Source organism: Mesoplodon mirus (assembly GCF_964341445.2).
Source record: "Mesoplodon mirus genome assembly, chromosome: 4".
Lineage (NCBI taxonomy): Eukaryota > Metazoa > Chordata > Mammalia > Artiodactyla > Ziphiidae > Mesoplodon > Mesoplodon mirus.
The window spans coordinates 151939748-151948167 of NC_138979.1; positions in this window are offsets into that span (position 1 = coordinate 151939748).

Here is an 8420-nt window from a genome sequence, read left to right on the forward strand (position 1 = left end):
TGATGGCATTAAAAGCCAAGGAAACCAATCCTGTGGATTCCACTAAGATTTCCAGGTGTGTTTCTCTTCACGGCTTTATACTGGGTTTCAGGTGCATGCCGCAGGCTCTGGAGTCGGGCCCACTTGGGTTCCAGTCCCAGCTCCTCCACTCACCAGCTGTGCAGTCCTGAACATGTTACTGAACCCCAGTACTCATTAAGTGCTGAGGGACGGAAATCACCCCGCAGTGATTTCCCTATGCATATGTGGGTGGTAAGTATTTCCCACAGATGGTCAGGGGTGTTTTCGAGGGACTCCCGCCATCCTGCTGTGATTTTCATCCGCAGCACCATACACGGCTGGCCAGGGTGCAGGTTCAGCTCAGCCTGCCCCCCTTTGGGCACTGCAGCTGCTTTACCATCAATCAGCACTGTAATGGTCAATACTCTCCACCGGCCTCCTTACTGGGACCATTAGTGGCTCTCTGCTTGCTTCTGTCAGGGGAACAGGAAAGAAGATGCAACCCGAGGTAAGTTCCTATTCCAAGAAGGAACTTCGCTTTAAAGGAAATGGCTTTCCCTAGGTAAGACAGGAAAGGGAGTGAGGTTTCCTGAACAAATCCAGGGAAATGAGTGCTCAGACTTATAAAAAATGGAAGAGATTTCATCATACTAGACTTCAAATTCAGTAGGTTACATTGCTTAAAAAACCAAAACAAAAGCAAAAATGGAATAGTCTAGAAACCCAAGCTTCTAGTTTTTTCATCCTGGCTTGGCTACTTTCAAAGCCATCATAGAGAGATATTCTCTCTTTCCTTTTTCTGTGTGTGTGTGTGTGTGTGTGTATGTGGGTGTGCGCGCACGCGTGCCCCTGCAGAAGCTGAGATTTGGGGACAATGTTAGCAAAAGAACTACATAAACTAGTGGAGACAACAAAGTTTGCTTTAACCAGCGTCTTTGTAAAGGAAATACTTAATTTCGTCCCCTTACCTTACTCACTCAGTGGGACCTTTTGGCATCCTCCCCAGTGGAGGTCAGCTTGGACTGGGGCAGTCTTTAGTAGAGCTGGGAGCCATCCGGGGAATGGTTGCTGGATGTCTCTCCCACAAGAAGGCTCCAAGAATCAGCCTCTCAAGTATGTTATACTGATTCTTTTACCAGGGAGACAAGTGCCTGTCCTGCTCCCTGCCACCCCCAGCCTAGCCACACTGAGCATGCTCTCTGTTTAAACAGCCAGCAAGGGCACCACTGTGGGATCTGCTGTAACAACAGCTAAATTAACTGGAGAAATGCGCCAACAGGCAGCCCACTGCCAAGACTCAACACAGTTGGACCATGGGACTCCTCATTAACAAAACGCTATGCTTCTTCCAGACTCACACTCAGGTTTCCAACTCTGGGTAACTCTAAGTACTGTGCTCACCTAGCAGAAGGATTTCTTCCTTATCGCAGGATTAGAAGAAACAGGTGGAACCCCGCACGCCCTGATCTCAATACAGTATTGTCTTCCATTCACATCCTTTTTCTTTTCTATCTCTGATAAATAAAGGAAGAGACTCTGAAATGACGAGGAAGGAGGGGAGAGGGCAAGCTTTTGAGCCAAGTGCATATACAACTATACCCGCTCTGAGACATCAGGGAAGGAGGGGCTCTGTGACACCGGGGTAGGGAAGACGAAACTTTGGGACACTCAGCAGGGGTGGGGAGAGTTGACCCTGTAGTGATAAGTTAGCAAACTTCAAAAATACTGTTTGGAAGGCGTGGTAATAATACACACTTGGAAGATGTTGAAACATTTGTCCAGAAAATCATTTTGAATCTATTTTACCACTTGTCCAGTGGGGTAAAACACTGAAGATCTCTATGTTAATTGAAACGTTTAACTTTCTAGGGAGGGCCTAAAAAGTTAAAAATCTCAATTTCAACAGCCTAGGGAGGGCTGCCCTAGGCATCAACCGCCTGCTGGCAGGGAGGGGAAGAGAGGAAATAGAGGGTGAGTAGAAGGTTGCAGAGGGCCAGGCCTGCATGTGGTGGACATCACTTTTGCCCACGTTACATTGGCCAGAACTCAGTCAGAAGGCCCTGCCTACATGCAAGAGGGACTGATGGGCTGTCACTTCCCAGCTGCAATGCCCCCTATGGAAAGGGATCAGACCTCTAGTGAACAGCCAGCATTTCTGCCATATAAAAAGAAGGCTGGGGTGGCTTCCAACCCTGACTGTATCAGCATCACAGCTTTAAAAAATACATGTGCCTGGGATCCAGCCCCAGAGATTCTGATTGGGTAGGCCTGCACTGACACCCAGGAGAATCTGTATTTTTAAAGGCACAGACTAGGTTGAGAGTCACTGGTTGGCTCTGGAGTGTACACGTCTAGCATTGCCTCTCAACAGTTTTAAAAATCATTTCTCCTGGGCTTCCCTGGTATCGCAGTGGTTAAGAACCCGCCTGCCAATGCAGGGGACATGGGTTTGATCCCTGGCCTGGGAAGATCCCACGTGCTGCGGAGCAACTAAGCCCATGTGCCACAACTATGGAGCCTGTGCTCTAGAGCCCGCGAGCCACAACTACTGAAGCCCGTGCGCCACAGCTACTGAGCCTGAGCGCCTAGAGCCCGCGTGATACAACTACCGAAGGCCATGTGCCTAGATCCCGTGCTCCGCAGCAAGAGAAGCCACCGCAATGAGAAGCCTGCTCACCGCAGCAGAAAGTAGCCCCCGCTCGCCACAACTAGAGAAAGCCCGCACACAGCAACGAAGACCCAACACAGCCAAAAATAAAAACAAATAAATTAATTAATTAAAAGAAAAAAGTCATTTCTCCAATTTCTCAATGTGAACGATGCTTTTTAATTGGCTTCAATTTTGTATGTGCTGGTAAAATAGTTTTCACCACAGTAAATCCCAAGCAGGACTAAAAGTCAATACTTTTGTACAGGTTTTCATGAGTAGAGTCTATGTAATGATTAGTAATATATAATGATTAATTTTATGTCAATATTTGACACAATAAAATAATGCAGGTATGTGTAATTGATGATACATTGCTTTCTGAGAAGCTCATAGTTGTTCTCTGTGCCATTAAATCATTGTTCAGAAAGCTGTTCTTTTTGGAGTGATTTGAAACTTTTTTTTCCCTCAGGGCTCCCCTTCCGAAATTTCACAGAGTAGTAGGTGCAGGCATCTGCTGGGGTGACGTTGCTGATACAGATGGAAAATCTAGGATGGAATAGAGACCAGACAGAGGTTAGAGAGAACAAGGGGGAGGGAGGTGGGCTGACATGGAATGGTGACTGTAATAATCATTCACTGAAGTAAGCAAGAGGTAGGATGCTGTGAACAGGATGATCCCCTCCTCCCGCCCTCCCTTCCTTCCTTCCTTTTTTTATTGAAGTATAATTGACATATAACAGTATATTGGTTTCAGGTGCACAACAAAATGATTCAGTATTTGTAAACATTGTGTGTGCTACAGGAAATAAGAATGAAAATAGAATTTCACAATTTCCACATTCTAATGTAATCATTTAAAAATCTTTACAAGAGAATATTTACTCTATTGAAACTATTACTAAACACAAGTGTTATATATTAAAAGACCATCTTTGGGGGCTTCCCTGGTGGCGCAGTGGTTGAGAGTCCGCCTGCCGATGCAGGGGACATGGGTTCGTGCCCCGGTCCGGGAAGATCCCCCATGCCGCGGAGCAGCTGGGCCCGTGAGCCATGGCCGCTGAGCCTGCACGTCCGGAGCCTGTGCTCCGCAACGGGAGAGGCCACAACAGTGAGAGGCCCGCGTACCGCAAAAAAAAAAAAAAAAAAAAAAAAAGACCATCTTTGGGAATTCCCTGGAGGTCCAGTGGTTAGGACTCCGGGCTTCCACTGCAGGGGACCCGGGTTCAATCCCTGGTCAGGGAAATAAGATCCCACAAGCCGCACAGTGCTGCCAAAAAAAAAAAAAAAAAAAAAAGCTATCTTCATTAATAGATTAGAATGAATTATTCCTTTCCTATTTTCTCCCACTACATTTTGTGTGTGTATTATGTCTTATTTTATGTCTATCTCTATTTATTATTTTATATTTATATTTTGAATGTTTACTTGATTTATATTTATACAGTTTCTGTATTTATTAGCTAGTAAGCTCCTGAAGGGTAAGGCTAGTATTACGTTCATTGTCATCATCTTCTACAGTATGTTACACAAACAAGCACTCAAATGTTTATTACAGGGACTGGAATCCTTTGAGTCTTTTAACTTACTCAGTGCCTATTATGTGCCAGAGAATAAGTGATGAACAATACAAAATACAGCCTTCCCTGAGAGCTTACAGTCTAGTGGGAGGAAGACAGACAGTAAACAAAATAAATACATAAGGTATAAAGTCTGTCAGCTGGTGGTAAGCGCTGTGGAGAAAAAGAAAGCAGGGGAGTGGGACAGAGTTTTAAAATCTGAGTAGAAACTTCAAGAAACGAGAGGGCAGGCCTGTCTACACGGGGGGCGGGCAGAGCATTGCTGGGGAGGGGACAGCAAGCATGACCGCTCTGAGGCTGGCACACGCCTAGGGTGGACACAGGACAGCCGGAGGCCAGTGTGGTGGACAGAGTGAACTAGCTGGCAAGTGCAAGGAGAAAAGGCCAGGTCGTGGGGCCTTCTAGGCCAGGGTAAGGACCTTGAGGTTGACTCTGAGATGATAAGAGGGCTTCATTTGCTTACACTGAAGAACTTCAGTCTGGCTTTTGAGTTTGTATTAGGCTATAGGAGGACAAGAGTGGAAACGGGGAGCATAGTTAAGAGATGAGTGTAAGAATCCAAGTGACAGATGGTGGTGGTTGGACCAGGACCTCAGCAGTAGAATTGGTAAGCAGGGGTTAAATTCTGGATGTATTTTCACCAAGATTTATGAGAGAGGGCAAGAGAGCCATCAAGGATGGCTCCAAGGTATTTGGAGGAAAGTGGGAGGATGGAGTTAACTGAGGGGGAAGGCTGAGGGCACAGGTTTGGAAGAGATACCAGCAGCTCTGTTGTGGACACACTTACCACACGAAGACCCCTACATAGGAACCTTCAAGTTGTGAACTTTCAAAGACGCGAACGTGCTATTCGCACGTCCAATCATGTATTAGTTCACGTGTCTGGTGCACATTGCCACGTGTAGCTCGCCCTCCATCTCCTATTGCTGACGATCCTTCAGCTCTACCATCTCCCACCTTCTCTCCCTCCTCCAGTCAGTAACTCTTCTTGCCTGTTCACTCGATGCCAGCCCCTGTATGCCAGCTGTTGTACTGTACTACTGTACTTTTCAAGGTAATGCACTGTAAGATTAAAAGTGTTTTCTTTATTTTTTGTGTTTGTTTTTTATGTATTATTTGTGTGAAAAGTATTATAAACCTTTTACAGTATAGTACTATATAGCCGATTGTGTTAGGTGGGTACCTAGGCTAACTTTGTTGGACTTAACGAACAGGCACTCAGAACGGAACTCGTTCGTATGTAGGGGACTGATTGTATTAGATATCTAAGTGGAAATGCAAATAGGATATGAGAGATGAACTCGAGTTCAGAAGAGAGATCCAGTTTGGAGATATAAATGAGGGGGTTTTCAATCTACTGGTGGTATTTGAAATATTGGGACTGTCTGAGCTACATGTGAGTGATTGTAGACAGAGAACCCTGAGGGACTCCAAAGTTACAGCGTGAGGGAGATGAGGAAAGAGCAAAGGCTGGTGCCAGACACTACAAGAAGAAGGTATTTCAAGGGGAAGGGAATGATCAACCCTGTCACATGCTGCTAGGAGGTCAGGTAGGAAGATGAGACAAAGGCTGAGACTGGCCCTTGGATTTAGCAATTAGAAGTTTAACAGGGACTTGACACGAGCCAATGGGGAAGCCAGTTTGGAATGGGTTCAAGAGAGTGGGAGGAGAGGAACTGGAGCGACTGGTAGAGAGGGAATGGGAAATGGGGAGGTAGCTGAAGCAGGAGTGGAATCAAGAGCGTTAAAAATGTATTTTTTTCCCCATGAGTGGAGAAGTAGCCTGTTTGTGGGTGATGAGCATGATCAAGTACAGGAACAATTTGATGTCTTAAGAGAGTCAAGGGAGCATGGGCATGAGGGGGAGGGAGGGATTGGCCCTAGGTAAGAGCTGGGTAACACTTGTATCCAGGAGACAGGAGGGACTGGGACTGGGAAGGCAAAGTAGGAGACCACAGATGCAGGGAGAGAAGTAATTGTGGGGGAGAAAAATTAATTACCTAGCAGGATAATGCATGAGTTCTTTCCATTTTCCAAACTCTCCAAAATATGTATTGTTACATAGATTTGCAAGATATTAAAGGAAACAATCCTTGCTGACCTATGGACTTGTGTGAGTAATGCAGTGAGAGCAGTTTTAAAGCTTACTCTAGAAGCTACTCTAGGGTCAGAAGTGCCCTCTAGTGGTTCATTTAGACCTTTACTTTTTTTTTTCTTATTTTCTTGCTCTAGATAGAAGTGCAAAATAACACTATCCACATTTTATATTATTTAAAAAAAAACAATTACAGTTCACAGTTTAATTTAGAAAAATATCATACATTGGGTAAAATATACCCAAACCATCTGCAGTCCAAGCTGGAGTGACTATTAATTAATTATCATTGTTAAGACTTTCTCTTGTAAATACATCATTCTCTGCCATACCGCCAGTATTTATGTACATTCTGCTTCTTGAATGAGTCATTTTATTAAACTCAGAGGAAGGACGACTGGTGGGCCGCCGCTGATCCAAGGCTGAAAAATCTTCGTGATGTTACGAAGAGTATAAATTCCTCATATTTTCCATTCCTTGTTGCACTTGGTTTTGTTGTCATTGGGTTTCTACTGCCTGGTATGTTCTCTCAACCTGGGTGAGTTAACTCATTTCCTCATGATCTTCCAGACTACCTTCAGTCTCCCCTGCTACGCAATCTCACAGTGTGCTGTGCTTCTTTCTCCCTCGTGCCATTTCCCTCAACTGCAATAAAGCAGTCAATTCTGTAATGATTGTTTAATGTCTGTTTCTTCTGGTAAATCACGAGACCCCTAAGGGCTGAGAATGTGTGTGGCTTGTTCATCACTCTCTCCTCAGCACTTAGTTCAGTGCCCAGCACATGAACAGACACTATCCTGCAGGAGACTCTTGCCACGCCCCCATTAACATGGTTCAGATCCCACTGTGGAGGAGATTGCATTTCAGAAATAGAATTCTATTTCCTGAATACAATTGGCAATTGCTTTAGGTGTACCAGTAACAGATGTAATAATCTGTTACAAAACTGTTCCAGCTACTCTTTCAGTAGTTCAATTTAAATTTCTAGCTGGCAAAGCAATGCTTTACAAAGAAGGCAGAATCCTTAGATATGACCCAGACCTTAACAGATCATTTTTTCCAAAATAGAACTAAGGGAAAGACAATAAGATGCCAATGCAGAGGAAATAATAATGAGACTATTTCACATTGTACAGCCATATCTGTGACCCTAACCCACACAGTCCTACCTATTCCCAGATTTAGAAATATTCTGGCACCTCTAGGACTTAACTCAGCAATGGTATCTCTAAAATGGACAGGGCGATAGTGTTTACCTACCTGAGGCCCATAGGCCATCCCAGCCTCATCCTTAGACACTGGAGTCTGAGAACAGGGGAATGGCTGGTTGTGAAGGATCGCACCACGGTTCCCTGGGTCCTGGACATGTGGCTTGGAATTTAGTGGGAACAGAGTAAAATGCTCCGAGCAGGAAGTTGGGTTTGTGTCTATCTAGAAAGTCTGTTATTATCTTATCTTCTCCCACCCCCAAAACCCTCATCCCCACTCTAAATAGTTTAACCTCTTGGTGCTACAATTTTGGTGCAGTCTTTTTGTTGTGGGACCTGAAAGAGGTCCTCTTCTATTGCTTGTCCAAAGGTAGCAGAGTTTTCCTAAAATCACTACTTGAACATTTAATGGAGGCATATATGATGATTAACCCCACTCAATAGGAATTTCTTTTATTCAGAACACCTTCAGATTAAACATCAGAATGAATACAAACACACATGAGTGTATTTATGGCGTGTTCTGTCAAGCTTGCTGGCCCTTCCCTCATGAGGCTCTTCCCCATGTTGTTCACACGGATGGCTCCTTGTCATCCTTCAGGTCTCGGCTTACATGTCACTTACTCAGAGAGGCTTGGCCAGACCACCCTATCTAATTAGTCCCCTCCTCCTTTACTTTCTCTCATAGACCCTGTTGTTTTTCTTCATACAATTCATCACAAGTGTTCACAGATTTTTTTGTGTTCGTTCACTTAATTCTATCAATTCCATTAGGCTGTAAGGTTCTCAACGTCGGGGGGGACACCTTGTTTGTTTTGTTCACTTTTGTATTCTTGAGGCCTAGCACGGGTGCCTGACATGTAGTAGGTGCTCTATAAAAAAAATTGCTG